This window comes from Myotis lucifugus, unplaced genomic scaffold (assembly GCF_000147115.1).
Source record: "Myotis lucifugus unplaced genomic scaffold, Myoluc2.0 scaffold_164, whole genome shotgun sequence".
In the NCBI taxonomy this organism is placed as follows: domain Eukaryota; kingdom Metazoa; phylum Chordata; class Mammalia; order Chiroptera; family Vespertilionidae; genus Myotis; species Myotis lucifugus.
This window is the reverse complement of record NW_005871212.1, coordinates 758,282-782,756: the sequence shown is the minus strand read 5'-3', so window position 1 is coordinate 782,756 and position 24,475 is coordinate 758,282. Positions and strand designations below refer to the sequence as shown.

Below are 24,475 nucleotides of genomic sequence, written 5' to 3'. Positions count from 1 at the left end.
TGGGGTTCCTCAGCCTGGCCATGTGCCTCTCACAATCCAGCCTGAAGGACCTCTTTCCCCTGAGTGCCCAGGCCTCCAGTATATTATCTAATAAAAGAGTAATATGCAAATTAACCATCACTCCACGAAAGAGATGGCGGCTCCCATAACGGCCGGGGTGGGATGCTGGCACCGTTGCCCCAGCAATGCGAGCCCAGTGTCCACACCCCAGCTGCGCGGAGGGAGGGGAAGGGCCTCTGGCCAGAGGCTGGGGCATCATTGCAGGCCAGGCTGAGGGACCCCCACCCCCAGTGCACGAATTTCATGCACCGGGCCTCTAGTGTATATATAGTTATACTTTCAAACCCACACACCTAGGGCTACGGGATGACAAGGAGTCCTGCTGTCAAATTAAAGCTCATCAGCAACTCCACAGGTGCTGACTTCTGTTTTGGCTAAGCATTGCAGCATAATGTCTAATTACCAGGAATTGTCCCCCTCCCCCACAAAAAAACAGTGCCCTGACAGATCAATGCCTCTAAATTTTGTTGTGATACAAAACACCTAAATTATGACTTACTTCTCTTCTCCTCTAATTACAATTTACAGCCAATTTGAAACCAATTAAGTTCTTGGTTTTTTTTCCCCCAGTCTGCCACTAATAGGCCCTAAATTACAAGAATATAAGAAGCTGTGGCACATCAATCTACAGTCACAATACTTGTAGTAGAGTTGTCATAAAATTACAGAAGGATAACAAAATGATTGGATGTAATTAGGTGAGAGGAAAATAGGACCCAACTCAAAATGCCAGTCAGCAAGTAATTAATCCTAATATAGAACAATGAAAAAAAAGTTTATATGTGACTTAAAAGTCACATTATTTAAAAAACTGTATTCCTCAAGGCAATAAGGCATCAAAAGATAAATTAGAAGTCCTTTATTAGTAATTTGATCAAGTTTATGTTTATCATAATAAATGACAAAGCTTCTCAATTTATTAAAAATGCCTGAAAGGAGAATGGTTTTCTTAAGTCTGAAATACAACATTTGAGCTTTTTTGCAAATGACATACAGAAATGTAATGTTTAATTAAATGCTTTATTACAGGAAAACAAAAACAAATGACCATTCTCTCTTTGAGGAGTGACTATAAAAAAGGTCTTCAAGCCCTAGCCAGTTTGGCTCAGTGGATAGAGGGTCAGCCTGTGGACTGAAGGGTCCCGGGTTTGATTCCAGTCAAGGGCACATTGCCCGGGTTGTGGGCTCGATCCCCAGTGGGGGCCATGCAGGAAACAGCCAATTAATGATTCTCTCTCATCATTGATGTTTTTTTCTCTCTCTCCCTCTCCCTTCCTCTCTGAAATCAATAAAAACATATTTAAAAAATAAAAAAATAAAAATGGTCTTTAAGAATTATGTGGTGAGAACTTTGAATTCTTCTTTGTGCTGATAGTAAAACCTGGTCCAATAAAAGATGTTACATTTACTACTATTAAGAAAATTATAACACTGAGTTAATAAAAAGAAAAAAAATAGACTGTTTATTCAAATGACATGCGAATGATAATAATTTTATATCACATATAATTCAATAAAAAGAAAAAGTAATTATTTTCCAAGATGAAAAATATTTCAAAAATTTTTTCCAGTCTATCTTTGTTTTCAGTATAAATTGCTTTCAAAACCCCAAGAACCTGATTTTGAAAAAAAGAAAAGAAAAATAAACTATACTATCATTATTAAGAAAACACATTTGAAAGAATGAAGCATAAAGTATGGGAGAAATGGAGACAAGAGGAATCACCCAATACAGTTACTACAATACTACAAAATATCTAAAATGTATTTCTGGATAGATAGGCTGTAAGATATGGTTAAGAGCTTGATTTCTGGGGATAGAGCTGTGCTCCACTTTCCTTAGGCAAATTACTTAATCCCTTTAAGCCTTAGCTTTCTCATCTTTAAAAAAGGATAATAATAGTGTCTGCCTCATAGAGTTGTGAGGATTAAACAGTAGAGGTAATGCATGTAAAACCAGAGCACACTGCTTGATATAATCTGCTCTCAATACATGTTAGAGCTTATTAAAAACACAATTTATACTTAGATTCTGTTCGGACAGATAGATGGGCTGCAAACTACGACTAAAAGAGACAAACAAAACCAATTCAATGTCCTGTTTTATTGGATACACATACCTGACATTATATGTCTCTTGGCCGTCTGCATGTCCACTTTGGATAATTAAGTCAGGATAATTAAAACATTCAGAGAGGATTAAATTGAGATTTCATATCATTTATTAGCTGTTTGGTGGCTTGTTTTCTTTAACATATGTACATGAAAGAGTTGACATTTAGATTTGAATGCATTAAAAAAATGTTCTGACTTTATTGATAAGATTAAGGGGAGAAATCAAGTATGGGAGTGATTATTGCTAACATTTACAGGGTGCTCCCAATGTGCCAGGCATTGTTTTACCTGTTTAATATATGTTAAACCATTTTATTCTTAAAATCTGAAGACAGGTTCCATTGTTGCTTGCCCGGCCACTCCACTAGCTGTTTGAGGTGAGGATTATGTTTTAGAGCAGTGGTCGGCAAACTGCGGCCCCTTGAGTGTGGCTCTTCCACAAAATACCATGTGCGGGTGCGCATGTACAGTGTGACTGAAACTTTGTGGCCACACTCAAGGGGCCAAAGAGCCGCATGTGGCTTGCGAACCGCAGTTTGCCGACCACTGTTTTAGAGGCAAGACAGAAGGTAGTACATGGCGTTCAATTGTTGCTTGGGAGTGCTGAACAGAACACATGAGTGAATCTTTCCAAAGTGCTCCAAATCTTTCATGATTTCACAAATGCCCTGCTTTTCAGATTTCTCTCTACCTTTGTCCACCAGATGCCTATCATTCTAGCCACATAAGATAAGTCAGTTTCTTTCTTTAAAAAAAAATAAAAATAAATTATTGATTTCAGGGAGGAAGGGAGAGGGAGAGAGAGAAACATCAATGATGAGACTCTATGATCGTCCACCTCCTGCATGCCCTCTACAGGGGAACTGCTCTGTTCGAAGATGTAAATTCAGTGCGTTCATGGGAGGAGGTGCGTTCAGGGTCTTTGTCCACTGCCATCTCAAACCGGAAGCCTGTATTGCTCCTTCCTAAGCCAGCCAACATCCTCTTCTTCCCAAGGCTAGTTCAAATGCTGCTTCTTCAGTGAAATATTCTCCAGGTCCTTCAACCAGAATGAATACATTATCTTCCTATTCTGAGTTGCCGGAGCCATCTACATGCCCTTTGGTTCATTTGGTGATTCATTTATTTAGTAATTAGATATTAAATGTTGTGGTGACCACCAGGCACTTTTAGGCACTGGAGGGAAAAGACAGGTCTTTTCTTTAAGGATTTTTACTCAGAAAGATGAACCCATGTGCGCACATGCAGGTAATGAGGGCTGTGATATAAGCTGAGGCTAAGCAGAGCAGTGGGGATGTGAACCACCATCTTGGATGGCTTCTGAGGAGGTGGCTCAAGGTGCTGAGTTTTGACAGTTAAGCTGGGGGTTACTCAGGAGAAGTCAGAGTCATTCCAAGAAGGAGAAACCACAAGTGGACTAGCAGAGGGACCACATGGTTTGCAAATTGCAAGTGATTTAAGAGTGTTGCTTAAAACCACAATCCACTAACTCAGTCATTTTCAACCTTTTTTAATCTCATGGCACACATAAACTAATTATTAAAATTCTGCAGCACACCAAAAAATACATTTTTTGGCGATCTGATAAAAAAGGTATAATTTTGATTCATTCACTCCAGATGGCTATTGTGTTCTGTTTTCATTTTTTTAATCTATTTGTATTGATTTCAGAGAGGAAGGGAGATAGAAACATCAATGATGAGAGAGAATCATTGATTGGCTGCCTCCTGCATGCCCCCTACTGGGGATTGAGCCCACAACCCGGGCATGTTCCCTGACTGGGAACTGAACCACAACCTCTTGGTTCATAGGTCGAGGCTCACCCACTGAGTCACGACTGTTTTTTTTTGACAATGCAGTGGTCGGCAAACTCATTAGTCAACAGAGCCAAATATCAACAGTACAATGATTGAAATTTCTTTTGAGAGCCAAATTTTTTAAACTTAAACTATATAGGTAGGTACATTGTTATTAACTTAATTAGGGTACTCCTAAGGCTTAGGAAGAGCCACACTCAAGGGGCCAAAGACCGGCATGTGGCTTGCGAGCCGCAGTTTGCCGACCACGGAATAAGGGAAAAGAGGTCAGTGCCCCTGATTAAATAATCAGATATTGCATGTTTTAAAAACTCTTGCAGAACAACAGTTGAAAATTGCTGCATTAACTCACTGGCAAACTGTCCACAAGAGATAAGTTTAGACATTGGGAATAAATGTGTACACAATTTTATGGAAAGTTGACCCTGCTGTGACATCAAAGCATCAATGAACTCATGGTGGCCTTGAACATAGTATAAAGGAGTTCTTGGACTGTAGGGGAAGTGTAGCAAGTCACGTGTCATGAGTAGTTTCCTAGTCACATGCAGTCACATGCAGTAGGACCATGTCCTCCTCCACTGTAAATTAGAAATAAAACGAACAATCAAAAGCAACTGATCTGTCAAACCAGTTTGAGAGGCACCAATTTAGAACCCCTGAGGCATAGGAAGGGGAAATGGCAAGAAAGTAAAATAGCGAGGAAAGGGTCAGATTATGACGGATTAAGTGGACCAATATGTTTTATTAAAAAACTCATTTAATTCATCTTCTCCAGGTTATAAACTCTTTGCCAATGACTGATTTTATTATAGACATCTTTGTGTTTCTCACAACTGCCTAGGTCTAGACTGCCAAAGGATTTTTAAATCAAATTGTTTGTTTGAGTGTGGTTTGCCCCATAGAAGGAGTCCAGTTGGACTCCATATATCCACTGAGGTTTTCTTGATGTGTGAGGGCAACCTCATTGCTGTTTCAAAACCCTGGCTCAGGTTTCCCAAATCTGTCAGCTTTTCATTTTGCTTAGTTGTTCAGAGTTCTAAGCTAGGCACTTGGGATACAGCAATGAATTAGACCGAGTCCTTGGTGTCTAGTTGCTCATAACTCAGTGGAAACTCACCAAGGAGCCATATCTTTTGTTCAGAATTAAGCTATACTTTGAACAAGTTAGCTTATTTACAAAAGTCTGTCAAAAATTACTGCATGTCCCTAAAAGTTTCAGTGATCTTTTTAAAGACTCCCTATCGTTTGGGAACTGTTCAGATTTGTATGGGATATGGAAAAATATTCAAGAAGTTTGGCATGAATATATTCCCTTGATTGAAAATGTCAGAATTTGCAATAATAAAGGAAGGTAAAAAATTTAAAGTAAGAATTTTAGACAATTTTATGATTTTTTCCCCTCTAATAGCTAGACATCCAAGGAGAAGGTAGCAAAATAAAACAAAGGAGGAATTGAAAAGTAAAAGTTGGGAAAGAAGGATAAGAATTCTGGAACAGAAAAAGAGAATAAAGACAGGACAGCTCTAAGGAGAAAAAAATAAGGAAAAGGGTAGAGCCAAAATAAAAAGGAAAACAACTGTTAAATATTGGTACCTGGAGCTCAATGATCATTAGCTTCACTCACTTCCTAATGCTCTTTTTCCAGACACTGACCGATCAAAGTAATGGCTTCAAATGTATATAAAAGTTTACTTGAAATGGTTTCAAACTAATAGAAGTAAAAAAAAAATGAAGAAAGTGCATTCAATTAAATATGATGTCAAAAGTATACATAAATATAGTCCATTCCAAATGCTGAATTTATAGTTAATAAAACTGTGGCCACGGGACCATATAGAAGCACAGATTTTAAAAAATATAACAATAATCCTTTGTCTGTTGACTCACAGTTTACAAAATACTTTCACCTGCTTCATCATTTTTAATGACCATAACAGTATAGGACCTGAGTAGAACAAAAAGTAAAATTACTCCTGTGTTGTTGCTGAGCACACTGAGACTCAGGGGTATTGAGGAATTGACCCCTAAAGGCACAATATTAAATCTTGAAGGCAAGAGATTCAGAGCCAAGTTGTTGTTTTTTTGTTTTGTTTTTTTTTTTAATGTCAATTTCAGGGCACTTTCTTCAACCATCCATTATCCCCCCTAAAAGATAATATTTCTCTGACAGAATGCGATAACAGAATAACGTCCTACACGTGTGCTTTGGGAACAGCACGAGGACAGGCAAGGGGTACAAATAACCTCATTGCATAATGGTCCTACCCGGATGAGGAAGTGACTAGATAGCTATAAAATATTGCTGCCCTGCCCTAACTGGTTTGGCTCAGTGGATAGAGCATCAGCCTGCAGACTGAAGGATCCCAGGTTCAATTCCCATCAAGGGCATGTACCTTGGTTGCGGGCACATCCCCAGTGTGGGGTGTGCAGGAGGCAGCTGATCGATGTTTCTAACTCTCTATCCCTCTTCCTTCCTCTCTGTAAGAAAATCAATAAAATATATTTTAAAAAATATTACTGCCCATCTATTTTGTTAGAAGCATTTTTGATAGAGAGGGTACTGCTGCTACTTGCACAAAGCTGTTGGCCCTGAAATGTAATCATCTCTACTGATTAAGCCAAATTGGGAATCCTCTTAAAAGCCTATTGATTGTGAATTTTGTTGTCAAATTTTCAGCACTAAAAATCTCACAGATCTCTGCCATTAGCTTCAGTGACACCGATGCTAAAACGGTACACCCACCAATAGAAGCACCCAATTATCTCACCTTTGTCTTACTACAGAATCAGAAGATGAGAGTTTAAATCAATGGCACAGTAAAATATTAGCCTCAAGGCTCCCCATCACATAAATTTGGTGGTGCCATTGATCTTTATTGCCATATTGAAATATACCTCTATATCACCCTACTTAATGCATTGAAATATGTGCTATAATAAGAAATAGGGCTATTTGCTAAAATGTATTTAAGCTAATATGTTAACAGGTCCTAATAAACTTTGCCTCCTGGCTTTTTTAAGTGTTGGTGCTTATTTATGATAAGTTATGCATTTCAAGTACATCCCTTGCTAAATTTTTAAAAAATCATCAATTCTCTTAACTCTTTAATAAAGCCTCCAGAGGAAAATTATTAATATTCTTATGAGGAAAGCAGGAAAGTAGCACATGCTATCAACCCAGAATCATGTCAGAGTATGTCTTAAACACATATGCCTTTACAGATTGATGCACCGAGTAATTTGGTCCCTTCCTAACATATGCCCTACCTTTGCCCCAGATTGCAATGACTATCTCATTTGTCACTTCCCACCTGGCACCTTCATAAACTGGTTCATAGAGGAGAAAGCCCAGGACACCGCAACTAAAAGGAGAAATTAACATCTTACTGAAGAATTGCTTGGAGTGTGTGAGCCTTGAGCTAAGTGGGAAAACACATTATGTTACATGTATAACTAAATTTCTCCACAGAGACGTAGGAGGCCTGTATGGGCACTGGAAAATCAGAGAACACACATGTCTAGAGCTATCACTGTCCAACGCACAAATCTACATCTCTTTTTAATAGTATTGCACTGTATCTTTCTTCAGACAAACAGAAAATTAGACAGAGCAAAAGCATATGAGGCTTGCCTATGCGCCAGGGATATTTGTCACTCCTCGTTGGGTGGGGTAAATATTACTGACACAAAGTCTAATTCCACAGTCTTTTTCGGGCTTTCACACAAGCTAATGTCACTTGCTCTCAAGAAACACCTTCCTTTTATTGATTTGATACCATTAGTTCTCCCCACAGCCCTGAGTCCCATACTTACCCTTTCCCTTAGTTTCTGTGAGATGCCCTGGTTTATAAGCTTTTCAATCCCATTCATGACCCTGAAGCATCCTCCAGGCGTCCACGTACAGTTGATTGCCATACATAAGGGTAAGAGAAAGTCAGAGCCATTCCAAATTGATTCTAAGAAGTCTGCCTCACAGCAGATTGCAAGAAATCTGCTACAGCAAACGCCAATTCACAAAAAAGCAAATGGGAGCCCTCCTTGGTGTGTGTGGCAGCTGCCAGCACACAGGTGAAATTGAAACGGCCTCATCAGTGAAACGCGGGGCTTGGCAACATATCAGGGGTGATGCACCAAATATCACTTAGCCTGTCTCTTAAACTTGGGCTAAGAGAGCCCATTTGGGACTCTTCACAAATGAGCATGATGGCATTGCGGAGACACCCTGGAATGGGAGACCCATGGGAACTGAGGTGACTCACTCTGACTCCCTGAATCTCACGTTTATCCTAAAAAGAAAGCATTTTTTAAGAGTAAAATCTTATCTCTTAATGTGATAATTCCTGCAACTTCGGTACATAAAACAAGTAAAAGCAGATTTGGTGTGGTAGACCGGAGTAGGGGACTAGACCTCCTGCTTGGTCTCTTACCTCCTGCATTTGGCCAAGAGGGAAGTCTAAAGAACATCAGAATCTCACAGAAATTTCTTTGCAAACCATGGACTTGGTGATTTCACACACTCACCAAATCCTAATCTCCAGTGAAATGCCCCTGCACTTTCGAGTATTTATACTGACATCCTTAGGAGCACTGTTGAGGGCACCCCTTGACAACTCTCTGCTGATTGTAGCCAAAACGTTTTTTTCCCATGATCCGACCTCTCAACCTAGTGCACTCTTCTCTCTGTGGCTGGAGTCATCATGCTCAACTGGCTAAAGAGACAGAAGTGACACTTCTTGCCCGCAGAGCAATAGCTCTAGTACCCATTGCACCACTACAGCTTCCCTCCTGTGATTTTCAAATGTTCTTCAATATTCATGAGTTCAATCTAAAGATATTATCAGCTGAGAAAAGAAAAAGCTTTAAAGAAACCCTTGGTGAGAACAAGTCCAAGTGGTTGGTGCAGGATAGTTCCGAGAGAGGGAAGACCTAAAGCACAATGTAATTAATTTCATTTTTTTAAATCCAAAGCCTAGCTTACTTCTTAAGATAAATAATGCACTATTTTCTATCAGTTTTTTAAAATATATTTTATTGATTTTTTACAGAGAGGAAGGGAGAGGGACAGAGAGTTAGAAACATCGATGAAAGAGAAACATCGATCTGCTGCCTCCTTCACACCTCCTACTGGGATGTGCCCACAACCAAGGTACATGCCCTTGACCGGAATCAAACCTGGGACCTTTTAATCCACAGGCCAACGCTCTATCCACTGAGCCAAATCAGTTAGGGCTATTTTCTATCAGTTTATCATGGACTTTTTATCTGTGAAAAATACTTGTCAATCTGGACCATAATCATGCTAGGAATAAGAAAAATAAAAAAGTAGAAGTTTTAGTGTACAAATTTCGCTAAATCAAATCGCTTTAACTCCAGGATTATCACTAGAAGTATCAGCTAAAAACATAACCCCAAAATGGCATTTCTGGGCACTCCAAGTGTTTAACTCCCTAATACCAGTACCCTTGCAGCCTATAATAATGCCTATTCTTTTGCACTCTAGTCAGTTAAATTCTAGAACTCTAGTGATGGTCTTCGAAATAAAATGCTATTCTGTCATGCAGCAGCACATGGAAGTATTGTTCATGTTTGGTATAAAATTCAGAACGTACCTATCTGCATAACTCTTCCGTCCCTTTTCATAGACACTACAAATGACCTCTGATTTTTATTTTAAACATTTTTCTTCTTATTTCTTAATATTGAACAGTAAACCTAAAATGCTCACTTTTTCTCTTGAAAATATTTAACAGAGCACAGCCCTCTTTCACCAGTCTTAACTCCCAAATGTTGTATCCTCCTCTATTTCCCTTTATTCAGGATTCTCCTATCGGTGTGTTTAGCCCTCAACATTAAACACCAGATTGATTATCTGGCTTCTTTCTCTCTCAGTATTCTTAAACAGTTCTCTTGTGTTGGCCCGGCACATCCATCATTCTGTATTCCTCTTTTATACATAATGAATAATTGTATTTACATAGTGTCCAGTTCCAAAGAATTAAAGCATTTTAGATTACTTTGGGGAAATGTGTGTAATCAATTCTGACAGCATCTCTGAGACAGGTGGAAGCAAAACACCATAATCCATTTTTACTAAGTAAGAAAGATGGCACTGGAGATAAGGGATTAGCCTTAGGCCGCACTGTCATTTTCCAATAGTTACAAATGACATCCGATTGCTGGCCAAGTTCGCTAGCCCTGTCCGTATTCTTTCTTCCATTCCCATTGCGACCTTCCTAGTTCAGGCCACCTACACTCTCGTCATAACACTGAGACCTCCCATCCCAGAAGTCTGCTCTACTTTGTTCTACCGTTACTGTCCGATGTGTCTTCTTGAAGAACTTCCCTGATCATGCCACATATTAGCACATAAACCTTCAATAGCTTCTTATCATCCAACAATTAAATATAACTTTTCACATAACAGCAATTTCGGGTCTCAATCTAACTTTCAAATATATCAATAACAACTGTCTATGTATACTCCAGTACTCAACATGACTGACATAGTTATTAGCTGTTCCCAAAGTCTCACACTTTCTCTCTTCCAAGTCTTTGCCCATACTGTTTCAGATACTCTGAAGTACTTGTCTCCTCCTCTCTGCTTTAATCCTGTTACTTTGTTTTGGGTGATTATTTTGAATTTTTCTACTTCCATGAATCCCACCATGGATCTGCTTCTAGTGATATGTAACTTATCTTTTGCAAAGGAGAAGAATGCTGTGCTTGTCTTTTAACATTTACGATAATCTAACTTATTGTTTGACTTTTTACTTATTTCACCACTTTTCAACCTTAACCAATAAAGAAATTAAAAAATAATAATAAAAGCTGATTCCAAATAAAAAGACATGAAACATTAAAAAAAAAAAGCTAATATGCAAATCGACCAAACAGCGGAATGTCTAGGCGCTATGACATGCACTGACCATTGGGGGGCAGATGCTCAACACAGGAGCTGCCCCCTGGTGGTCAGTGTGCTCCTAAGGGAGCGGGCCTAAGCTGTCAGTCAGACATCCCCCGAGGGCTCCCGGACTGTGAGAGGGCACAGGCCAGGCTGAGGGACCACCCGAGTTCACAAATGAGTTCACAAATTGTGTGCACCGGGCCTCTAGTTACTTATATTATAAAAATTCATATGTATTTAACTTATATCCATTAATTGTATTTTTATCATATTTATTAATCTCTTATTCTCAAGTGCTTTTTATTATGATTCATAAATAACCATTTATTATTATCCTCTTTAAATTCTTGAACTGTTTTTTCTATCACCTTTGTTGGCTCCTATTTAATCTCTTAATTTTGGCATTACTTATAGATTGACACATCCATCTTTATGATTTGATTCTTGCCTCTTCTACAGTGCCTCCAGAAGAAATTGGTGTTTTTCCTCATAACTCTAATTGGTGACACATGACACTAATTTGCAAATTTTATTTCAGGCCTGATTGGTTGCCTTATTTCCAACTATCTCCTTAAGTTTGTACCAGGATGTCAATTTACATATGACCAAACTCAATATCTCCACCTGCTTTATCAGCATTCACACCAGTGATTTTTACCTCTCCTTTCTTTTCCACACTAAGCTAAAATGTCTTTTCTAAACAATCCAATCTACCTAATCCTCTCAGATAAGGAAACTAAAGCTTTGAAAGGTGTGTGTGTGGGGGTAATCAACCAAAGAACTCATATGCCTATATGCATAACCCATGGACAAAGACAATAGGGTGCTGAAGGCCTGAGGGGGGGTTGGAGGGGATCAATGGGGAAAAAGGGGGGACATATGTAATACTTTCAACAATAAAGAATTATTAAAAAACTAGAGGCCCAGTGCACAAATTCACACACGGGGGGGGGGGGGTGCGGATAGGGGACCATGGGAGGTTGGCCGGCCAGCCCCGATCTAGTTGTGTAGATGTGCTGAGGTAGCGGCAAGCAAAGACAACAGACAAAGGACCCCAAAATGGCCTGAACACCAGCTATGCTCTGAGATGGAAATACAGCTCTACTCGGGCCACCTCACTCTCCCTGGGGCAGAGTTGCTGATAGACAGACAGGTCATCTCTTCTACCTCAGCCACACATTTTCTCTCAGGGCTCTGCCCCCAAGCATGATAGATAGCTGACTTTGGCCAATGGTGGTACACCGTTGTAGGAGCTTTAGCCAAACAGCGGATGGGAGTCCAGAAATGCACAGGGCTGAGCTAGAAGTGGCTGATGGGGGCAGAAGGGCGAGCAGCGCAGCATAGTGCAGTGGCAGAGGTAAGATGGCAGTGGTGCTTACTTTAAGTCTTTGCAGTTAGGCTGTTGCCTTGCCCCTTCTGTCTCCTCCAAGCTGCTACTCTGTCTTGATCAGCATCAGGGTCGCTCTCCTCTTACAGGCTTCCCAGACCCAGATTCTCTGGTGCCTGGAGCCTTAGCTGAGGGGAGGGACCATAAAAGGTTGGCTAGTCGTGGGAGGTTGGCTGTGGGAGTGCACTGACCGCCAGGGGGCAGCTCCTGCTTTGAGCATCTGCCCCCTGGTGGTCAGTGCATGTCATAGTGACTGGTCAACCGGTCATTCCAGTTGTTCGGTCGTAACGGTTGCTTAGGCTTTTATATATATAGATATTGAAAGGACTGGTCTGAAATTATACAACACAACTGATCTCCAGATCAAATTAATATTGAACCAGCAGTCCATCTGAAGGGATTACTTAAAAAATAATCCTCTGAAGTCTGTTGTGTTTATAACAATGCCCCTGGGGATGTTGACTCTCTCCCACGTTCTCTTCTTGAGAATATATTCAAAACATTTATCTTCTTTCTGAGTACTGAGGATAGGGTTTCTTCTTGTACATATGCTTTATTTAAATCTTCTAAATGACAAATTTGATTAGATTTTCTTTCATTGCCTTCTAGAAAGTTCATACTATAGCTTTTTGCCCACCCATCACAAATGTTTAGACCTCAGATCATCCATTTTGAACCCGAGTGCCCCTATTTGGTTTCAAATTGCTTATTCAAAAAAATAAAAATCCTGCATATAAATTTTGTTAATTATTTTTGTCTTAAAGAAATAACTTGTAAATTATATCTATTTTAGACTATCTAGAATATTTTGGGGGGATAAAACTATTTAACTATGCAAATAAAATAGTGATATAGATAGAACTAGCTACAAAGTTTCTAGACTCCAGTAGTATACCATGTTCTTGCTGTTCCTTATACTTATTTGATATTTTGCTATGTGTACCTTTGTGTGTGTGTGTTTAAGATTTATTCATTTTTCTTATCCCTCATATCAGATTGTAAAATTCCCAAGGATGAGAACTGTCTTAAAAAATTTTTTTTGCAGTTCTCTCAAGCAAATATAATGGTATGTTCATATGGTAGCCACTCAATAAATGGATTTGGATGATTCTCAATCTATAAATCCCATCTTAAAACATTTCACTTATATATAGAATTGTCTGTCTGAACTTGGCTAACACTGTAATCCTTTACTTGATAGAATAGATATGCAACCTTAGGGTTTACTGCAAAATAAATTTCTGTTACTAGAATCTTGTCTTCTCTCTAACTTGGGGAAAATGAAGAAATGTGCATTTCACAAAATATATACTTACTAGAGGCCCGGTGCACAAAATTCGTGCACAGGGGTGTGTGTCCCTCAGCCTAGCCTGCAACCTCTCCAATCTGGGACCCCTCGAGAGATATCCAACTGCCTGTGGGATTGGGTCTAAATGGGAAGTCGAACATCCCTCTCATAATCCAGGACTACTGGCACCCAACCACTTGCCTGCCTGCCTGCCTGATTGCCTCTAACCACTCCCCTGCCAGCCTGATCGATGCCTAACTGCTCCCCTGCTGGCCTGATTGCCCCTAACTGCCCTCCCCTGCCAGCCTGGTCCCCCCAACTGCCCTCCCCTGCAGCCTGATCACCCACCCACAACTGCCCTCTCCTGCTGGCCATCTTGTGACCACATGGGGGCAGCCATCTTGTGTGTTAGAGTGATGGTCAATTTGCATATTACCTCTTTATTAGATAGGATAATGCAGTCAGTGTTTAAAATCAAGGCAGAATATTTCTAATATTCTGTATTCATATTCAGAATATTAGCAATATAACCTCTGACCTAATGGCATCTCTTTTATGTTTTATTTAATATTAATTTTATTATGAAAATAGAAATATTTAAAACTCTAGAAATCTCACCTATTATCATTAATAACTTCTCTTAACAATTTCAAAGGCATATTTGTTTGTAATTCATCAAAACAATAAATAAATAAATATAATGTACAATTTTCACAGATATTTACTATTGGCTCCTGTAAAACCTGTTGGGTGGATGATACACCACTAAATAAAATTAAGGAATGAGAAAGCAATTCCTTGCTTAGCAGTGGAATCCACCCTCTGATACTTCACAAACATGTAATTATATAACAGCTGTTTGACGTTCACCTCAATTTTATAAAATAGGCAGCATGGGCATGGAGAGTTCCCTTATGGAATAGAGGAATAAATCTGTATTTCCTAAGGTATAATCCATAGAAAACAGATACTTACAAAGTTACATTAAGATTATTTTTATTCTGCCCTGCCTGTGTTGCTCAGTGGTTGAGCACTGACCTATGAACCAGGAGTTCAATTCCAGGTCAGGGCAGTTGAGGGCTAGATCCTCAGTGTGGAGCATGCAGGAGGCAGCCAATCAATGATTCTCTCATCATTGATATTTCTATCTCTCCTTTCCTCTCTGAAATCAATAAAAGAATATTATTCTTATTCCATGTAAGCACAGAAAAAAGCATGTGTTGGTTTGAACATAGTAATGTGGGCTCAAATACAGAAACAAGAGGTAACTGGAGTCCAGTCAATGTCACATTGAGGGGACTGTGCCTGAAAGATCCTGAGTAGATCCCCCCAGAAATTCTGCACAACCCCATTTGGCATGCACTGATATAGAGCTGCAAGAGGCATAAATACGCAAAGGAAAGCAATGAATAAAGTCCGTTTGCTTCTATTAGAGGCAGTAGCGCTGCTCTTAATAAAGCAGAGATGAATGTTATTCCGTCAATGTTCAATTTTCCATTATTATTTAAAGAACAAAACTCCTGTATTAGAGTCCATTTGAGGAAATACTATTGTCATCTTTTTATATATAAAAGCAATTTCAAGTCACTGCTAAATTATATATAAGAAAATATACTAGAGAGTTTCAATTTTTCACATGCTCTTGCAAAGGAATAGGAACAGTTCTTACCAATATGTTTGCAATAAATCTCTGTATATTGAGATAGCACCTTTTTCTTGAGGTCATTGTTAAAACACTAAGAGTATAAAGACCCACGCAAATAGTTTTACCCTAATAGTAAAATAATAATCCTCTTATCAAGTTTCCTGAAACTAAGCAAATCTGATTAACTCTTTGTTGTTAATCCTCACCTGAGGCTATTTTTCCATTGCTTTATAAAGAGTGGGAGGGAGAGGGAGAGACACAGAGAAAGAGAAACACGGATGAGAGCTGCCTCCCTCATATGCCCTGGTCCTAGCGCGGATGGAGCCTGCAACTGAGATACACTGAGTAAGTGCCCTTGACCAGAATGGAACCCAGGACCCTTCAGTCCCCGGGATGACGCTCTATCCACTAAGCCAAACCGGCTCAGTGGAATCTTTATAGAAATTATTTCAAAAGATGGAAAAAAATTCTTTGTTTCAGCTGATAAGAAAAAATAATCTTAAAACCTAGCTTTCCAGGGGTAGTTCGGGTAATATGTCATAAATCCAGAGATGATTCTCGATCTGTTTTTTTCCCCTGGAAATTTAGATCCCGGAACCCTGCTAGAAAACAAGAGGGAGATGTCTCTACGCTGTGGGGTAGTCGTCCGCGCCATGAGACCCCAAGTATTTGGAAAATATTTATGCAGTCCAGTCAGAGCGGTAAGTTCCTTGCCAGATAAAAAAAAAGGGGGATTTTTACAGACTGGACCAGACCTTCGAGATTTTGTGTCTCGTGATCTTGCAGACAAGAGCACCTGGGATGAATATAAAAGGAACTTAAAACGCCAGAAAGGAGAGAGGTTAAGACTACCTCCATGGCTAAAGACAAGGATTCCCATGGGGAGAAATTACAGTAAACTGAAAAACACTTTGAGGAATTTAAATCTCCATACAGTGTGTGAGGAAGCTCGATGCCCCAATATCGGAGAGTGCTGGGGAGGTGGGAAATATGCCACTGCCACAGCCAGGATCATGCTGATGGGCGACACGTGTACAAGAGGTTGCCGGTTTTGTTCTGTTAAGACGGCAAGAAACCCGCCTCCCGTAGACGTCAACGAGCCCTGCAATACCACCAAGGCCATTGCCGAGTGGCGTCTGGATTATGTCGTCCTGACATCGGTGGGCCGAGATGATGTGACCGATGGAGGAGCTGAGCACTTTGCAAAGACTGTATCTTACCTAAAGGAAAGGAACCCAAAAATCCTTGTGGAATGCCTCACTCCTGATTTCCGGGGAGATCTTAAAGCAATAGAAAAAGTCGCCCTGTCGGGATTAGATGTATTTGCACATCATGTAGAAACAGTCCCGGAATTACAGAGGAAAGTTCGTGATCCCAGGGCCAATTTCGACCAGTCTCTGCCCGTCCTGAAGCATGCCAAGGAGATTCAGCCTGATGTTATTTCTAAAACATCAATCATGTTGGGGCTAGACGAGGATGATGAGCAAGTATATGCAACAATGAAATTACTCCGTGAGGCCGATGTGGATTGTTTGACTTTAGGACAGTATATGCAGCCCACAAAGAGCAGTCTCAAGGTTGAAGAATACATTACTCCTAAAAAGTTCAAATACTGGGAAAGGGTAGGAAATGAACTTGGATTTCATTATACTGCAAGTGGCCCTCTGGTGCGTTCTTCATATAAAGCGGGTGAATTTTTCCTGAAAAATTTAGTGGCTAAAAGAAAAACAAAAGCCTTCTAACACTCAACAAGACACTCCAGATCACAGGAATTTTTAGACCTTGATTCCATTTGCTAACAGGTGGTGGCAGAATGCCTATGTGTCACTGGGTGAACCCTCATTTTTTGTTTTGAGAAAAATGTCAATAAGCTGTGTATATTTAATTATAGAAATGTATTTGGCCCTGACTGGTTTGGCTCAGTGGATAGAGCGTCAGCCTGCAGACTGAAAGTTCCCAGGTTCGATTCCAGTCAAGGACATGTACCGTGGTTGTGGGCACATCCCCAGTAGGAGATGTGCAGGAGGCAGCTGATCAATGTTTCTAACTCTCTATCCCTCTACCTTCCTCTCTGTAAAAAATCAATAAAATATTTTTTTAAAAAGAAATGTATTTGCCTTTTAGCATACCTTTATTTTTTGTCCCAATAGACAATTGCTTGCTGTGATGTAATCATAAAACATCTTTGTAAGAGTTTACTGTTTTACAATATAATTAAAAATACATTGAAAAGTTCTAGAAGTCTTAAGCCTCTGTTACTTGTGCATCAGTGACAGGTTGCATTCTGATAAATTGCATACTATGATGAAACAGGCAATATAGCTTGAGACTCTGATCAGATTACCTATAATTAGATATGTTCTTTACATAACAGTATAACATCATTGGAATGATTTAGAAAGGCTTAAGAGTTTGAGTGTTGATTTTTACATTGGCTATATTGGTAAAATATGTAATGTAGATAGCCAATTCTGTTCGAATTTTAAAATATGTGAACTATTATTTTCAATAAAAATAATGCATAACTTTGAAAAAAACGTTGGCTTTCCATACTTACTCTCTGCTATACTATTTCTAATCACATTAGTAAGTAGATTTATTAAAATACTGCCAGTACAATGGAAAGGGTAAAAACATAGTCATTAAAGACATCAATATACCATTTAAAGAAATATTGTTTTGAAATTTATATTTTTTATTGGTTAGAGAGAGAAACATTGATTTGTTGGTCCACTTATTTATGCATTTATTGGTTGATTCTGACTCCTAGGATCAAACCAACAACTGCAGCATATTGGGAAGGTGCTCTAACCAACGGAGCTACCTGGCCAAGGCAGACATGTATATTTTCTCAGGTATCTTGTAGGTTCTAAGCTATGCCTACTTCTAAACTAATGTTAAATCACTTTTTACCAGGAAAAATGTATGATCTTCCTTATGGAGCAATATATCACACTGGTTAAGAGAACAGTTTGAAAACTCAGACCGGTGGTCAACTTTTAACTTAATCACTTACAAGCTGTGTGACTTAGGCAAATTATTTCCACCACTCTAAGTGTTTCCTCATCTCTAAGTGGGCATAATAAGATGTTTATTTAATAGAGTTGATTTGAAAGTTAAATGCAATAATCTATGCTAAAAAAAACTTAGTACAGTACCTATTCATTTTTGGCTCTTTTTATTAGTACTATTTTTAATTAGACATAGATTTTGGGGGAATGAACATGAATGGCCTTTTTCAGTCAAGTGTGAGTTTGGAATTTTGTTCCATGGCCTACTAGATCTGAAATCTTGGTTAAGTTGTTTAAAAGTTGCTAAGAACAACCAAAGCAACCAATAAAGAAGAGTGTTTTTAGCAAAGGGTCCTAGAAAATTGGGCATCCACATTAAAAAACAAACAACACCTACCTCACATCATGCATGATAATTAATTTAAACATTGACTCATCTGTAAAATCTAAAACACTAAAGATTTTAGATAAAAATTCAGGAGAATATCTATGTGACTTGGAACTAGACAAAGGTTTCTTAGATCATATAAAATAATTAAAAAAGAAATTGATAAATTACAATTAAAATACTATACTCATCAAAAGATACCACTAAGAAAATACATGGAGCCCTGGCCAGTGTGACTCATGGTTAGATCAGCAGCTCGCTCACTGAAGGGTCCCAGCCAAGGGCATATATCTGGGTTGCAGATTTAATCCCTGGCCCCAGTCAGGGTGCATGCAGGAGGCAAACAATTGATGTGTCTCTCTCACATCAATGTTTCGCCCTCTCTCTCCTCCCTCACTCCTTTCCACTCTTTCTAAAAATCAATGGAGGATTAAAAATGGTGGTGGAGTAAGTGGATGCTACACTGACATACGCCCAGGACCAAATTGTAATTATAATTAAGATACAAAACAAACAAACAAAAAAAACCCAAACCCACCCCGAATAGTCAGCTAAAGACTGGCTGGAGAGAAACCTGATAACCAAGGACGGAAAGTGGAGACCACATAGAGACTGGTAGGAAGGGAAGAGGTGCAAAAGAGCTGAAGTTCCCATGAGATATCGCAGCTGTGGGGGATTGCCACTGAGAACTCTGGTGTCTAATCCCCAAGCTGGCCACCTCCCAGCAGAGAGCACCAGAACTGAGAAAGGTACCCACATAACATCTGGCTGTGAAAAGCAGCAGGGTTGCTATCTGTCAGGGAGAGATGGCTGGAAATGCAGGCAGCTTCTTAAAGGGCCAATGCACAAAATTTCATGTGCAGCCATTCACCTTGGGTTCAGGCAGAGGGAGGGCCGAGTGGACTGGAGCAGAGTGAGCAAAAGCCAGGGTTGTGGACTCTGGGGTTAGAAGGCAGGATATATGCATAATTCATGGACACACACAATAGGGTGGGGAAGGACTGGGGTGGAAGCCAGGGGTGGGCTAGAAGAGGTGAATGGGGGGAAAAAGGGGACATATGTAAAACTTTTATCAATAAAGATTTTTAAAAATAAAAGTAAATAAAAAAATAAAATTGAGTCTCCCCAAACAATTAAAAAAAATGGAATAAATATCCTTGAATAAGGATTAACAACAACAAAAAGGATAAAGAAAATATATATAGAAAAGTCACAGAATGGGAGAAAGTATCTTTGAAACAAATATCTGATAATGAACAGGTATCAAGAATATAAATGATTCTAATACTTAATAATAAGATATTTAATAACCTGATTTAAAAATGATCCCAAATAGTTGCACATACCTTACATAAAAGAAAATATATGAATGGCCAATAAGGACATAAAAATTGCTCAAACACATTAGTAACCAGGAAATGAAAATTAAAACCACAATGAGATACAACTATAAATCCTACTGGAGTGACTAATATTAAAAGACCAACCACAACTATTTTGGTAAGTATGTGGAACAATTGCAACTCACAAATATTTTTTGTAGGCATAAAACTGATAAAGTCACTTTGGAGAAATATCTCATAGCAATTTCATTCTTAGGTATTTAAACAAGAATATATTTTTGTAAAAAATATTTCTACAATGATGTTCATAGAAGTTTCATTCATAATAATCTGAAACTGCAAACGGTCTAGGTGTCCATTAACAGGCAGATGATGGACTACTCAACAATAAAAAGAAAAAAATACTAATATACTAATAAGATGGCTAGATCTCAAAAAAACAAACAAAAAAATTGCTGAGTAGAAGAAGCCTTCAAGGAAAAAGTTCACACCCTGATTCCATTTATAAAAACATATAAATAAGCAAAATTAAACTAATCTGAAAAAAATATCAGAACAGTGTCTGCTTTTTGGAGGACAGGTGGGGAATAACTCTCATGGACATGATAGTGATACCAGGGTTCTGGACCTCAATCACAGTTTGGTTACACAGAAGTGTTTGCATTTGTCAAAACTCAGTGAATAAACTCTTAATATTTGTGCAGTTCATTTCACTGTATGTATGTATGTCTTATGTCAAAGGGAAAAGAAATGTAAGCACATATTGAATTCTAGTTAATAATATGCATGCTGAGGTATTTGGGGAGAAATATACTGATGTATTTACTTTGAACTACTTAAAAAGAAGATATATTAATGGGTAGATAGAGAAATGAATCGATGGGTAAATACATAGTAAAATAAAAGTCTCATAATAGGAGTAGCCTGATGGATGAAAGCAGTAGCTCGTGTATATCTCTGAAGGTCAGGAAATATAAACCTGATGTAAAATCTCTGTCATCAGTGATGCAGCAGCAAAAGTCCCACTGATAATATCAAACGGAGTCATAAAATTTTTTGTCGGACTATCAGTGTACATGTATACATTAAAAAATAAATGTATTTTTCATCATCATATACTGTGTTTTTGTTGCTCAAATGAATTTTATTATTTCTTCAAGGTTCTTCACATACGTACACCTTAAGAGATATCAAGTAGGCGTAACATGTTCTCAAAAAATTAGGGTTGGCACGCAGAAGAATTTTGAGTCAGAGATTTTGCTGGTTTTGGCACGCACTCACAAAAAGGTTGCCCACCTCTGCCCTAGTGGAAATCCATTCAGATTTCCCTGCCTAACTTTTACTACTCATCTCTCCTGTACATAGATGACAATCACTTGCTCAGAGTTTCTTCTAAAGGGTGTTCTTGACCTCTCCTAGTAACAGACTTATTTCCCCCTCACTCCCCTCACAACACGCAGAGCTAATCAGAAGTAGATTCATGGTGGACATTTAGCCTTCCTCACCCCCCAGCCCCTTTTCCCTGAAAAGGAGAAGGAGTAAGCAAAAAGAAAGAGAACAGAAGAATCGCATCAGCCCGCGTGTCATGTATAGTATGTCAAATGCTATGAAAAGTCAAAGAGAGAGAAGAAACCGCCTTTGAGTTGTGAGAGTTAACCAAAATTGACCTCAGAGAGATCATTTTTCAGGTAAGTGGTTGGAACATCAGAGGATTGGCCTTATTTCTATTCTGGGCTTATCAGCAGCTCGACTTCTACCAACTTTCCAGTTACCGTTGCTGCAACATGAAGGTCCTACCTTTATTACTTTAGTTTCTCACATTCTTAAGCAGAAAATTGTTACCTCTCAATGTTTCTTATCTTCCTAAGCACAGGCAGTCACAGGCCTACAAAGGCACTGTGAACACAAACGATTCCAAACACACTATCCTTTGTACCGTCACTGCCAGAAACCCCGACTGCGTTTGTTGGCCTTGGAAATCACTCTATTGCTGTTTTCATTTTTCAGGTGTATATATTTTGTCCTTTGCAAGGAGTGAGCTCCAATAGCTTCAATAACTGACTGAGTCTTATCTTTCTTGCCTGATGCCTTTGAATGCTTTATCCTCAAGGCGAGGTGGGGGTGGGGGAGTCACTTGGAGCCAAAGAAAAGGCTTTGGAAATACAAAAATTAACCTAGGGATATTGAACAGCCCTTCCATAAAATCACCTTTTTTTTGAGGTAAAAAATGATGTTCTGGATCTGAAGGTAAAAGTATGAGGTGCCAGGGACTGGATGCTTGCTTCCTAAATGACTAGCTTCTAAGGCAGCCTCTCTTGTTTTGAATGCCCTACAGAGTCTCATACTCGGTGAAAGAACTTCAGCTGAAATTGGAGCTAGCTAAGTGAATAATGTGCACAGGCAATGAGCAATTTTTGATGCTCAAGATTATGGTAGGTTGTGTGGAGCATATAAAAGGAAAATGCTGCACGTTCTTTTCCTCAAGTGGTATGTACATGAAGCAATTATGGAATATTTCAAAAAACAAAATAAACAAGCATCACTGACTACAGTGGGTCTGGAAGGAAAGGGATTGAGGGAGCTGGAATATGTTTTCTTAGTTCCTCAAGCTTCCTAGAAGAGAGAAAGGACCACTTTAAAAAGTGTTTATGAAAAGTCACCTAGATAATCAGAAAATGAAACAAAAGAGATTTAGGACTGCTCTGGACCCAGAACATAAGTTTGTGTTGTTGGTTTTTTTTTTTTTTCCAAATCAAAAGACTTTAACTCTTTGTAATTGCTGTTTTTAGTTTTTTGTTGTTATTGTTGGTTTTGGGGGAATAAAAGGAGGTGGGTGGGTGGGGAGTTTTCCTTAACTTTACCAGTGATGAATTCAGTGAGTGATTTTAGAGAAAAAATCCATAAGACAAAGCACATTCATAGACATTCTGAATAGTACTTGGAGATGAGAGATGAAAAAGGTGGCATTAAACTTTATTTTTGGTATTATTAGATTAAAACTTTACTACACTTTATCACTAATTGCTACATGATGCAAAGGCTATCCTTAGGATAAGCCATAGATGTGGCTTACTGCTGAGAATCTTTTTCTGAAAAGGGATTTCACATCACACAAAGGGCATAGGATACAGTTAAATTCCAGGTTGATATTGTGAATGAGTTGAGAATCAAGCAAAAGATGGAATGGCTGACATCTCAATGGATCAACTTAGCACATTGAGTAAAAAGGGCTGTCCACTCGCCACAGAAAGATTAGACATTGCTGCAAAAAAAAATTATTTTTAACCAAAACCTAACATTTCAGTGGGGCAGTAAAGTTCAATGACTTGCTCATAGAGGCCAAATGAGATTTACAGAATTAAACCTGTAAATGAGAATTGTATTATATTCCATTGTAAAGTGTATTATATTCATACTAACTGCCACATTCACTCTTTATTACCTTGTTTTAGTTGACATTCTGTAGGAGGCTTCATGCCTCATAACATTCTTTGAATTTGAAACATAATTTTTCATATTTGAAAATGTATTTGCATCATAAAATTCATTCAATATATTTTTATCATTAATGGAGACATTAATATTAGCCATCATATCTGCCCTTATTTTTACATCAACACTTTCTCCTTCAAACTATAAAAACCACAGTCCTCGCAACAGCCTTCTTCAATAGCATTTCACCACATTGTCAATTGCACTTTATTATTGTTTAAATTACCACCTAATTAATGTCTTCAAAACTACTTTCTTACCCTTCATCTATGGATCTTAATTCCTCTTTTCATGTGCTTACTTCAGAGGAAGCAAAATGTGCTAAAACCTACAAAATACCATGAGTAACATGTTTAACCTTTTAAAAAAATACTTATCCTAAATTAACACAGTACAAATTCAAGTTCATCCTTAACTGTCAACCTTATTTAATATCTGAATTGTTTGGCTTCCTATTTCCTCACCTGTGCTTATTAGTAGACAGTATTTTGTGGGATGGCGCTGTCTAAAGGTACCTGCCCATGGAGGTCCATGTCACTTAGCATTTGTTCTGAGTGACATTACATGGCTAGTGCTTCCATCAACACTGTGGCCTCTAACACCAAGAGATGTTTTCATGAGCTTAGTTACACTGGTGGGCATCAGCCGCTTTACAGGAAGGTGGAACACTGGCTTCTGAATCTAGTGTATGGAGAAAATATCCCTAACAATACTCTATTTTGAAACATAAACAGAGGTGACTGAGAGCATGCCTGTATAGTGTGACTTAGTGCTTCAAACCTCTTTCCATAGCATGAAGTATCACCAGAGAGAATTTGTTTTGGTTTTGATCCCTCAGTTTTCTTTGAGCCTTTAATAATCTTGACCCATCTGTACCTCAGCACACTTCAACATCTATCTTTCCTGCTGGGAGCTGGACTGGCTCCCGGCACTTTCCCACTAAATCCAGCTTTTGGAAGTCAGGAACCTAGTCTCTGTATTCACTTTGTATTTCCAGAACATAGCCTCGTTGCTAGTTACAAAGC

At 38.8% G+C, this 24,475-nt stretch overlaps 1 protein-coding gene and 1 pseudogene across 6 annotated transcripts in view; one reads left to right on the top strand and one right to left on the bottom strand.

Annotated features, from left to right (window-relative positions):
• NLGN1 (neuroligin 1) overlaps positions 1 to 24,475 on the bottom strand; it is a 785,693-nt gene that overhangs the window by 213,602 nt on the left and 547,616 nt on the right. The gene's annotated exons all lie outside the window — the stretch shown is intronic.
• Positions 15,837 to 16,958, top strand: LOC102422598 (annotated as a pseudogene).